Source organism: Capsicum annuum, chromosome 3 (genome assembly GCF_002878395.1).
Source record: "Capsicum annuum cultivar UCD-10X-F1 chromosome 3, UCD10Xv1.1, whole genome shotgun sequence".
Classification (NCBI taxonomy): Eukaryota; Viridiplantae; Streptophyta; class Magnoliopsida; order Solanales; family Solanaceae; genus Capsicum; species Capsicum annuum.
Genome location: NC_061113.1, coordinates 24,039,214 through 24,052,613, shown reverse-complemented (window position 1 = coordinate 24,052,613; position 13,400 = coordinate 24,039,214).

Here is a 13,400-nt window from a genome sequence, read left to right as displayed (position 1 = left end):
CTAATATTTTGGGTACAAGTACCCCCAAGACTCGATGAAAGGAAAACTGACCAAGCATAACTTACTTGAACATATAACTAACATCATAATATATAATACATTTATAAAAAACATTCCATAAAAATATGTGATAGGCATAACTTGCACGTACATGGAGATTTTATGATATCATACTAGTTGGGCATTGTTCCTTTATCTTGGCACTTAATCAAACACATGATAGGCATAGTACATGTAGACAACATTAAACAACAATTAATCATCATGATTCATCTCTAATTTCATCATCTAGGGTTTATTCATAAGTTCACATGAATATACATTTATACAAATCAATTCCACATAAAATTAATCACCCCAACATGGATTTGAATTCAATTGATCATTCTCAACATAAACAAAACAAACCCAACATGTAATTCATAAATAAATCCATAAACTTAAACTTAGAAAAGAGATTCTTGGATTTCATGGATGAAAGGAGTCCATGAATAAACACTATGCATACCTTAGTTCGTGATTTCGTAAGGAGTGACGAAGGAAATTCTTAATTATGAATCTTCTATGAAAAGCCCTAGGTTGTTCTTGAGAGGCTTTTTGAGAGAAACTAGTAAATTATGGGTGAAAAGAGGCTGAATCATGTGTTAAAAGGCTTAAATAGGGGTGGAAAGTTGACCTTTTTAACCCTGGACGCGTCATTTAATTTCAATAAAAATTTCCCGAATTGAAACCCTGGTACGACGCGGCGCTATCCCGCTGTGTCACTGAAATTTGAAAATTGGTAAATTGAGGGATGATGCGACGCGGATCCATCGCGCTGCCCCTTCTTTTGTGACCTGGAACTTTGGCGCGACGGGGAGGAAATTGCGCTAAGACACTGGAAAAGGACAATTCTGAATTGTGGCCCTGGCACGACACACCATAATCGCGGACCCCTACTGGAATTTGTCAAATGCCATTTCCTCTAGTGGCGCGGCGCGCCACAAACTAATATGGCGTTGTTTTATGACGGGAACTTGAAATAGTTGTAACTTTTGACTCGATTATCGAATTTGGGCGAATCTTATATCGATGGAAAGATTATTGAATTTTCCACATGACAAAAAGTGAAAATCTTAGTTATTCCTAATGGAATAACTATCATTCAATTTAGAAGCTAATACTAGACATTCTTAATATGAAATTATCTAGAAAAAGTATGGGGTATTACAATATATCTCCCGTGAAAACATTCATCCTCAAATGAGACTGACAGAGAGGGAAGAAAAGACAACTGATGTACATACTGAACATGAATAACTAGAACATAATCGCATGACTGACATGACTGACAAGCTGAACATATAATATTGAACATGCATATCTGATGCATGTGTAACTAATTAATGAATGCATGACTAAGTGTTCTGAAGAACTAAGTTTGTCATAATGAGAATGCATGTCTGATGCATAATTACATAACTAAACTGATACATGCGTGCATGACTGAATAAGCAATGGTACTTGATACCAAGTTTATAATGGGAATGTGAGCATAAAACTGCATACCAAGTTTATGATGAACATTGAACATGAAACTGAGTAAACTTAAGGAGAACTGTTACCTTAAGCTTGATCTGAGTTGGAGAAAAAGAGGTAAGGATACTAGGTACGCATGTCTTCCCCTACTTCCCAAGTAGCTCCCTCGACGGACTGATTTCACCAAAGAAACTTAACTAGAGGGACTTCTTTGTTTCTCAATCTATGAGTCTGATAGTTTAAGATTTTGACTGGAATCTCTTCATAAGAGAGAGTGTTCTGAACATCAATGCTCTGAATAAGTACTACAACTGATGGGTCACCTACGTACTTCTTAAGCAAAGAGACACGAAAGACTTGATGAATTGAGGCTAGATCTGAAGGCAATTCGAGCTCATAAGCTACCTTGCCGAATCAACTGAGAATCTTGAAGGGACTGACATATCGGGGACTGAGTTTCCCTTTCTTGCCGAACCACTTTACTCCCTTCATGGGAGAGATCTTTAGATAGACATAGTCACCAATCTTGTACTCGAGATCTTTTCTACAAATATCTACATAAGACTTCTGTCGGCTCTGATCAGCCCGGAGTCTTTCTCTAATCAGCTGGACTTTTTCTAAGGCATCGAATACTAAGTCAGGCCCTATAACTGAGGCCTCACTAACTTTGAACCAACCAATTGGAAACCTATATCTCCTACCATAGAAAGCTTTAAATAGAGCTATCTGAATATTGGAATAATAGTTGTTGTTGTATGCAAACTCAATCAAAAGTAAGTGGTGATCCCAACTTCCCTTGAAATCGAATGCACATGCCCTTAGCATATCTTCTAACGTCTAAATGGTCCTTTCTTCTTGACTATCTATCTAAGGATTAAAGTCTATATTAAGATAAACTAGGATACCAAGACCCTTTTGGAATGCTTTCCAGAAATAAGAGGTGAACTGGCTGTCTGAGATAATAGATAGCGAAACACCGTGCAATCTAACCAACTCCCTGATATAGAGTTTGACGTAATCATCGGCTGAATAAGAGGTATGAACTAGAAGGAAATAAGCTGATTTGGTCATTCTGTCAATAATGACCCAGATGAATCATGCTGATAACGAGTTAGAGGCAAACCCATCACGAAGTCCATGATCACAACTTCCCACTTCCAAGTAGGAATACTGAACTCCTTCATGGACCCACTAGGCTTCTGATGCTTTATCTTAATCTATTGACATGTAGAGCACTTAGCCATAAACTTTGCAATGTCTCTCTTCATCCCACTCCACCAATAGATTTTCTGTCAGTTACGGTACATCTTTATGGCCCCTAAATGAATAGAGTAGCATGCACCATGCACTTCTGCAAGAATTCATTGCCTTAAGTCATCTATACCTGGAACACAGAGATGACCCTGACAATAAAAAATACTATCTCCCCCTTAGAAGAAAACCTCTATTTTGTTATCCTGAACTGACTCTTTCAACTTGACAAGGTTGGGATCTCTATCTTGTTTTTCTTTCACCTCTAAAACTAGAGATGATTCTAAACTACTTTGAACCCATAAATCACCCTCATCTGTATCGACTAAGCGAACGCCTAATCTGGCAAGATGATGGACTTCCTGAGCTAACTTCTTCTTACTGTCATCCACATGAGCAACACTACCCATAGACAGTCTACTGAGAGCATCGGCCACTATATTGGCATTGTTCGGATAATAGAGGACACTCATGTCATAATCTTTCAAGAGCTCTAACCACCTTCTCTAACGAATATTGAGATCTTTCTTAGAAAAGACATACTTAAGACTTTTATGATCTGTGAAGACATCTACATGAACTCCATAGAGATAATGCCTCCAAATCTTCAAGGCAAAGACTACGGCTGCTAACTCACGATCATGAGTAGGATAATTTCTCTTATGAGGTTTAAGTTGTCTGGAGTTGTAGGCTATGACCTTACCATGCTACATGAGGACACAACCCAAACCTACTCTAGATGTATCACAATACACTACAAAACTATCTGGAAGATCTAATACTGGAGATGAGGTAAGTCGAGTCTTCAACTCCTGAAAACTCTTCTTGCAAGGATCTGACCACTAAAACTTAACTTTCTTCTGAGTCAATCTAGACATAGGGGGTGAATTAGAAGAAAATCTCTCAACAAATCACCTGTAATAGCCGCCGAAACCCAAGAAATTCTTGATATCTAATGGAGAGATAGGGCGAGGCTAGTTTCTTACTGCTTCGGTCTTTTAAGGATCCACTCTAATGCCATCACCGAAAATGATATGACCAAGGAATGCTACTGACCTTAGCCAAAATTTGCACTTACTAAATTTGGTGAATAGCTGATGATCTCTGAGAGTCTGAAGTATTGTTCTGAGATGGTCTGCATGATCACGCTCACTGCGGGAATAGATCAGAATATCATCTATGAAGACTATGACGAACATGTCTAAGTACTGTTTGAACACACGGTTCATCAAGTCCATGAAAGTGGTTGGGGCATTGGTAAGACCAAATAACATGACTAGGAATTTAAAGTAACCATACTAGGTACGGAAAGCTATTTTTAGAATGTCATATTCTCTGACTCTAAGCTGATGATAGCCGGATCTGAGGTCTATCTTTGAGAAATAATTGGCACCCAAAAGTTGGTCAAACAAGTCATCAATTCTGGGAAGAGGATACTTTTTCTTGACCGTGACCTTATTTAGTTGACGGTGGTCTATACATATTCTGATAGAACTATCTTTCTTATGCACGAATATTACTGAAGCGCCCCACGGGGAAACGCTGGGCCTGATGAATCCCTTATCTAAGAGATTCTTCAATTGTTCTTTCAGTTCTCTGAGTTCTGCTGGTGCCATTCTGTATGGCGGAATAGAGATAAACTGAGTATCTGGAAGAAAATAAATACCGAAGTCTATTTCCCTTTCGGGAGGAATTTCTGAAAGATCTTTGGGAAAGACATCTGAATATTCATTTACTACTGGGACTGATTCAAGGCTGAGAGTTTTGGAACTAGTGTCCTTAACTCGAACAATATGATAGACATATCCTTTAGATATCATTTTCCATGCCTGAAGATAGAAAATAAGCTGACCTCTGAAAGCGGATACACTACCCTTCTACTCTAGGATGGGTTCATTCGGAAACTGAAATTGGACTATTCTATTTCTGTAGTCGACTGTGGCATAGAAGGAATAAAGCCGATCCATGCCGAGAATGACATCAAAATCAGTCATCTTTAATTTGACTAAGTCTGCTAAAGTGACTTTCTGAAATACATAACCGGGCAGTTCCTATATACCCGCCAGGCTATGATGGTTTTACCCACTGGGTTAGAGATTGAAAAGAGCTCTGCTAGGACTTTGAGACTGATTCCAAAATCGCCTGCTATATAGGGAGTAACAAAACACAAAGAAGCTTCTCGATCTAGCAAAGCGTGAACATGCACATGAAAAATCTGTAACATACCAGTAACTACATTAAGAGAATTTTCCTGATCCTTTTGGGACTGAAGAGCATAAAGATGATTTGGGCGTTGCTCACTAGTAGCACTGGTGGTGGCACCCTGCTAATTCGGGTGACCAAACTGAGCTGAGGAGCAGATATAACTCTGATAACCTGACTGAGGGCAGTCTTTGACTCTGTGTCCTAGCTTGCCACAACAAAAATAGAAATCGCTACCAGCTCTGCATCTACCCTTATGGTTCTTACCACAAGTCTGAAAAAGGGGATTAGTTCGGGCATTGCTAACACTGCCCTGAGACCTAGAGTCTGGCACTCTATCTCTATTACCCTCCCTGAACTTAAGAACTGGAGTACTAACTGAAGAAGGGGCTGGAGCTGATGACTTAGGACAAAACTGGGAACGGTTTTCTCATTCTGATCTAGGCCGAGTGAAGTTGAAACTACCTATTTTCGCTCTCTTATTCTGCTTCTCCCTCTACTTAATCTTCTGCTCCTCTATTTGCTGAGCAAGAGTCATAAACCTAGCTAAAGTTATGTCACTGTTCAGTATGGCAGATCTGTACTTATTTACCACGCTATCATTTACCCCTAAAGTAAACTTACTCATCTTGTTTCTGTTATCTGTAACCATATGAGGGGCATATCTTGCTAATTGAGTAAACTTAAGAGAATACTCTTGCACCGTCATATTTTCCTGCCTGAGGTTGATGAATTTTAGCACCTTAGCCTCTCTAAGCTCTTGGGGAAAGAATCTGTCTAAGAATGCAGTGATAAACTCCTCCTACTCTATAGGACCTGCATCATCTAACCTTTCTGACTTCTACTGTTTGAACCAAGTATGAGCCACATCCTACAAATGATATGCAGCTAGCTCAGCACTCTCAACAGTAGTCACCCCCATGATGTCTATCATCTTTTGAACCTTATTAATGAATTCCTGAGGGTACTTATCTACCTTAGACTCGAGAAAGGGCAAAGGATTCATTCGGGTAAAGTCCCGAATCCTAGCTGCGGCTGAGTTAGCCATTGGATTGGTCGGAATGACAGTTGGTCATTCATTCTAAGCAGCAATTGAGTTATCAAGAGTCAAGAATGCAGCTCAGAACTCTGCATGAGAAACATGATCGCCCAACGGTTCTTCGGGCTGAGGGGCTGGCTGATTCCCATTTCTTTTTTTAAGAGGTATGTTCTATAGAAGAAAGGGAGAAATGGATTAGACTGAGAGATTGACTTGAGATTATGCTCACTGGCACAACATGAATACTGAAAGAGGGGAAACTGCTCCTAAAATATCTTACAACCTCTTGCACATAAATGTGGTGCGCAACACACCCATGTACAAGACTCTACTAGATGCGGCTTTCAGATTTCCTAGGACTCTATTGAACCTTAGGCTCGAATACCAAGTTTATAACGCCCCAAATCTGATACCCGGAATGCTACACGATGCTCATGACCCCGAAGGACCATAAGCTAACCCATGACTGATATATGTACCTGTCTACTACATAAAATACTGAATAATGCAGAAACATAAACTGAAAGGATGTAAGGTTCAAAACTGATTTGAATGATATAACATCTGTGTGGGGCAATAGAATATCCAAAATAGAACTAAAACTACTGAAGTCTGAAACATGATAGTCTAGAAAGCCTTAAACTGACTGAACTATCTGAGTAAGAAGCTGATGGGACATGTCCCCAACTAACTCCAACTAATAAACTAATTAATGAGATAATAGGGAATAATCATGTCCTCGAATGATGAGGACTCACTTCTAACTCTGACTGCTGAAATTGGAATCTACTGCTGATCTGGAGTTTGTGTCTCTGAATCTATGGTATAAGACATCATAACGCAAATGCGCCAGTACTTTGAATGTACTAGTATGCATGTGAGGTAGGCTGAATTCATGGGGTTCATATGCATGAACAATAATAATAACTAACTAACTATCATGAGCGTGAGAATACATGCATGAGACATAACAACTGGAACTAATACTGTGATAACATGATTACTGAATCTTAATACTGATAACATGAGTGACTATATCTGACAGTCCTGAATCTGATGGTACTATCGTAGTTCTGTACTGTGTCTGAGTTGACTGTATCTAACAGTCCTAAATTCTGAAGAACTATCTGAGTTCTTTTACTGAGACTGATACAGAGACTATAGGAGGTAGTCATCTAATTGAAATGCCCCAAATAATGCATTATAGCTGAATTGGGGTCCAATCTATGCCCTGATTGGAAGGGTGTCAATACCGCTCCACTAGTAAGGACAACCTGTGAGTGACCCTAATATAACAAGTAACTCTAATGAGAATGGTGGGAACCCTCATATAGCAGGTTAAGCCACCTCATCTACCCTTATATAGCAGGTTGTGATGTCTCAACCTATGTTGGCTACATAGTTCTAGAATGCAAGGATGGCTTCTAAGAATCACACCCTCATATAACAAGTGAGTTCCCATCCTTGGGTTCACTCGGTGCTAATTTCTACTCCCATATGAATAGACACTGAACATAATTTACTGAACTGAATATGGATTGGGTTAATGAATTCCATTGACTGACAGAATATTACTGATATCTGACAACTGACTGAGTTCATGAGATCACGGAGATTTCCTGAGTCATAAGACTGTCTGAAGTCTAAGGATTTATAGCTTGACTAAGAGTATCATGGAAACATGACATGGCTCTAGGCACACAGCTAATATTTTGGGTACAAGTACCCCCAAGACTCGATGGAAGGAAAACTGACCAAGCATAACTTACTTGAACATCTAACTAACATCATAATCCATAATACATTTATAGAAGCATTCCATCAAAACATGTGATAGGCATAACTTGCACGTACATGGGGATTTCATGTTATCATACTAGTTGGGCATTGTTCCTTCATCTAGGCATTTAATAAAACACATGGTAGGCATAGTACATGTAGACAACATTATACAATAATTAATCATCATGATTCATCTCTAATTTCATCATCTAGGGTTTATTCATAAGTTCACATGAATATACATTTATATAAATCAATTCCACATAAAATTGATCACCCCAACATGGATTTGAATTCAATTGATCATTCTCAACATAAAAAAAACAAACCCAACATGAAATTAATAAAGAAATCCATAAACTTAAACTTAGAAAAGAGATTCTTGGGCTTCATGGACGAAAGGAGTCCATGAATGAACACTACGCATACCTTAGTTCGTGATTTTGTGAGGATATAGGGAGGAAATTCTTGATTTTGAATCTTCTATGAAAAGCCCTAGGTTGTTTTTGAGAGATGTTTTGAGAGAAACTAGTATATTGTGAATGAAAAGTGGCTGAATCACATGTTTAAGGGGTTAAATAGGGGTGGGAAGTTGACCCTTTTAACCCTGGACATGTCATTTAATTTCAGTAAAAATTTCCCGAATTGAACCCTTGGCGCATGCGGCGCTATTGCTCCGTGTCACTAGAATTTGATAATTGGTAAACTGAGGGATCGAGTGATGTGGAGCCATCGTGTTGCCCCTTCTTTTGCGACCTAGAACTTTGGTGCGACGCGGAGGAAATCGCGCTAAGACACTGGAAAAGGAAAATTCTGAATTTAGGCCCTAGCGCGACGCGCTATAATCGCAGAACCTTACTGGAATTTGCCAAATGCCATTTCCTCTAGTGGCGCAGTGCACCACTAACTAATATGGCATTGTTTTACAATGGAAACTTGAAATAGTCGTAACTTCTGACTTGATTATCGGATTTGGGCGAATCTTATATCTATGGAAAGCTTATTGAATTTCCCACATGACAAAAAGTGAAAATCTTGGTTATTCCTCATGGAATAATGATCATTCAATTTATAAGATAATACTAGACATTCTTGAGATGAAATTAGCTAGGAAAAGTACGGGGCATTATCACCAAATCAGAATGAAGGTGGAAGATGTGTACAAGACTTCTTTTAGAACTCACATGGGACACTATGAGTTTAGGGTGATGCTCTTTGGGCTCACTAATGCACCGACAACCTTCCAAGCCTTGATGAATCAAGTTTTTCAAACTTTTCTCAGGAAATTTGTACTGGTATTCTTTGATGATATCCTAATTTATAGCATGTCAGTAACTGATCACATACAATATTTGAGAATGGTGTTTGATACTCTAAAAACTCATTCACTCCTTGCTAAGAGGTCTAAATGCTTATTTGGACAGCCTCAAGTAGAGTACTTAGGCCATATTATTACTAAGGAAGGAGTAACTACTGATCCACAAAAGATCAAGGCTATGGTGGACTGGCCTAAACCTAAAACACTCAGAACTCTTAGAGGTTTCCTTGGTCTTACTGGCTACTACAAAAAGTATGTTGCAAATTATGGTACCCTCTGCAGACCGCTGACTGATTTATTAAAAAAATATCTTTAAGTGGAACCCTGAGGCTGATATTTCCTTTGAGGCACTTAAGTCTGTAATGACCACTACTTTAGTCTTAGCCCTTCCTGATTACACTCAGGAATTTATGGTGGAAACTGATGCAAGTTATAGTGGAATTGGTGTTGTTCTTACACAAAAAGGAAGACCAATTGTTTACTTCAGTAAGGTGTTATCTCCTAAGCATAGAGGTAGGTTTATTTATAAGAAAGAGTATATGGCTTTACTGAGTGTTGTTGACAGGTGGAGAAATTACCTTCAGTTCAAGCTTTTTGTAGTTAAAATAGACCACCATAGTTTAAACTACAGCCATCCAACAGAAAGGACTGACCAAATTATTGGGACTTAATTATGAGGTGAAGCACAAGAAAGGTGCAGAAAATAGAGTAGTTGATGCCTTGTCTAGGCAGCAAGAGGGATTGGAACAGCTAAATCCTCCCATTCAAGGTCAACTTATGTCTATCAGCTTCACCACACCTACTTGGGAACAAGAGATAATCCAAAGCTATGATGGAGATCCTTATGCCCAAGAGTTGATCACTATTTTATCATCTGATGTACATGGACCTAGTTTGTGGTATTATACTGCTGGTGTGTTAAAAAAGAAGGGTAAGGTGTACATTGAGTCACAGGGTCCTCTTAGACAGCAACTCATCTATAATTTTCATGATACTCCTCTAGGAGGTCACTCTGGACAATTAGGAACCTTGAAGAGGTTGTCACAACACTTCTATTGGCCTACGATGAATCTTATAGTGAATGACTATGTCTCCAGCTGTGATGTTTACCACAAAAATAAAGATGACAATTCAGCTTACTCGGGGTTATTATAGCCACTCCCCATTCCTAACCAAGCTTGGAGCCATATTAGCATGGATTTTATGAAAGATCTACCAAAATCCAAAGCTAAAGATGTGATCTGGTGGTGGTAGACAAGCTTACCAAGTATGCTCATTTCATAGCTTTATCTTATCCCTATTCTGCAATATATGTCACCTTTTTGTATTGGAAAAGAATTCATAGCCTCCATGGAACTCCTGAATCAATTATCACTGACAGGGATAAGGTTTTCTTGAGTAACTTTTGGCAGGCCTTATTTAAGCTTTTGGGAACACAACTGCACTATAGTTCTGCATACCATCCCCAAAGTGATGACCAGACTAAGAGATTTAACAAGTGTTTAGAAAATTATCTTAGGTACATGACCACGAGCAGACCTAATTAGTGGAAACAGTGGCTCCCAGCTGCTAAGTGGTGGCACAATACTAATTTTCACACAAGTCTCAAGTGTACTCCCTTTGAAGACTTGTATGGTTACACACCCCCTCAATTATCCCTTGGAACCCTTCTTGAGACTATTGTTTTTACTGCAGAGGATGTTGTGATGATAAGACAATAATTTCTTCAACTACTCAAGGATAACTTGATTGCAACTCAAGCTAGGATGAAACACTTTGCTGATAACAATAGAAGTGACAGAGAGTTTGTTGTGGGTGACTCGGTCTATCTCAAACTTCAACCTTATAGACAGACTTCTATTGCATTAAGAAGGAACCTCAAGCTCAACTCTAAGTATTATGGACCCTACTTGATTACTGATTGGATTGGCCCTGTGGCTTATCGACTAGCACTACCTCCTGAGTCTAAGATCCATCCTGTGTTTCATGTTTCACTACTAAAGAAGAAAGTGGGTAATAGAGTGGTAGTACAATCTGTTTTACCCTCTACTAGTTCTGATTGTCAGTTCTTGGTCCAGACTGTGGCAATTTCGCAAAGGCAACCAGTAAATAGGAATAATACAGTTGCTGTGAGGGTATTGGTTCAATGGTATAACCTTCCACCTGAAGATGCTACTTGGGAGGATTATCAATTTTTGCATGCCAAGTTTCCTCACTTCGAGTATGATCCTTGAGGACAAGAATCATTTGAAGCGGTAGGGTATGTCATGATCCCAAATTGTTAGTTAATTAAATGTTGCTGCTGGGGTTGGATATCGAATAAAAAGTCTTAACGGCTAAGAGGGAATAAACATCGAAAGGTTGAGATTGATTCCATTTAAATGAAAAGGGATGGTCACGATTAGGCCACGTGGCATGGGCAGTTATAAAAATATCCTCAGAGAAGAGAGAAGACAATGAAATTCTGGTGAAACTTTCTTCCCTCGTTTTTTCTGCTTTTTTCTCTTTCTGTTGCTCTTCTCTTCACCCTCATTCTATTTCCCTTCTCTTCTCATCCCATTCTACAGGTCTTGGCTATGGTAATTTCTTTTATTTGTTGTTGAATTCAATTTACGCAGTTGTATTAGGAACTCTGTTTTGGTTTATAAAATTCCAGAAAATCCCCAAAATTCCTGTTTGTGTTCAATTAATATTTGTAATTGAATTTCGATCTCAGTAGAGGTCGTAACATCATAGCGCGTGTAATACACGCATACTATATATTTTTGCAGATTGTTCAAAAGGTGTCAAAATGACACATCCATACGCTACTTGAGGTTTCAAAAGTGAACAACGTCCACTTGAGGTTCTAAAGTGAAAGATGACGCCAAGTTGAGGGACGTGCCTATGGGTTCCGCCAAAAAATTTACTAAAAAGGTTTGAAATAGTATTTTATTCTATATAACATCATTTGGCAAGTTGACCTTCTCACAGAAAAAATATTGATTGAAAATTTTCTCTCAATTATTTTATTAAGTATAGGAGGACTTTAAATAGCCAATTTTAAACATTAAATATGCATAGTTTAAAATTTAAAGGACTTAAAATATCTCAACAACTTAAATTAATTATTTGACAAGAATTTGAATTTAAACAAAGTAGAATTCTGCTGCAACTAAATTGTTTATTATTCAAATCAACAATAATTTCAACAAATACACAACACCAGCGCAAATAAAGGTCCAACAACTTGGACATGACAATGGAAAATTTGAAGCACAGATTATAAACTAGCAAAAGTAACAAGTCAAATTCATGTCTTCAAACACATGAAAAAAAAAACTCTTAATGACCAAATTATAAGACCTGAGACTAGTTTATAAGAGCACAAGCACTCAAAGGAGGTCACTTAAGGTTCTTCAATACTAACTATTAACAATATGATAGTTTTCATTGTTCACTTGCACTCAATACAACAATAAAGGCTTTTAGGGACTATAAATATGCACTTTAATTAACAAAGAGTGTTAAAACTTTTACCGATATTACTTAATTTCCATTGGATCCAATATTGCTTAGACTTTAGGCACATTTACAAAGAGTGCAAAAATATAATTGTCCCTAATCTTTTTTTGGTGTAGTATCTTTGCAATACCAATAGGCCTTTCTCCTTAACTTTTTCTTCTTGTTCCTATGCTCCTCCTTGTTGATGATTTAAGCAATTCATTTGATGATCTAGAATTGGAGGAACTCCAACCTTTACTGTCCTTGAAGCATTTTTGCATCACTATTTTCATTGAAGGTCTAAGAATTGGATCAGGGTGGACACACCACAATCCCGCCTTGACGAATCGATCAAGTTGTTTAATATCATTCAATTCTTCTGTAGAAATTCAAGAGACAGTGTTTGGAAATTTTCTTCTATATTGGTCATTAAGTGTTTTTTTTCAGGAGTTTGAATTCATGAATTTGAATTGTTACTTTTGCTAGTTTATAATCTATGATTCAGTTTCTCCCTTGTCATGTCCAAGTTGATGGGCCTTTATTTACTCTAATGGTGTGCATTGCCTGTTATCCTCAGGCTAAGAAGGCAATTATTAAGTATTTCTCTTTGCTATTTGATGCAGTTCTGCTGGAACAAGATACTAGTGAAGCTGGCAGGGAGAATAGTTACTACTTTTTTTCTTATTACATGAAAAAAAAAATACATTTATAATAAAGACATTTATCTTGAGCCGGGGTCTATCGGAAACAGCCTCTCTACTTCACCGCTGAGGTGGTAGTACGGACTGTGCAGACTCTATCCTCCCC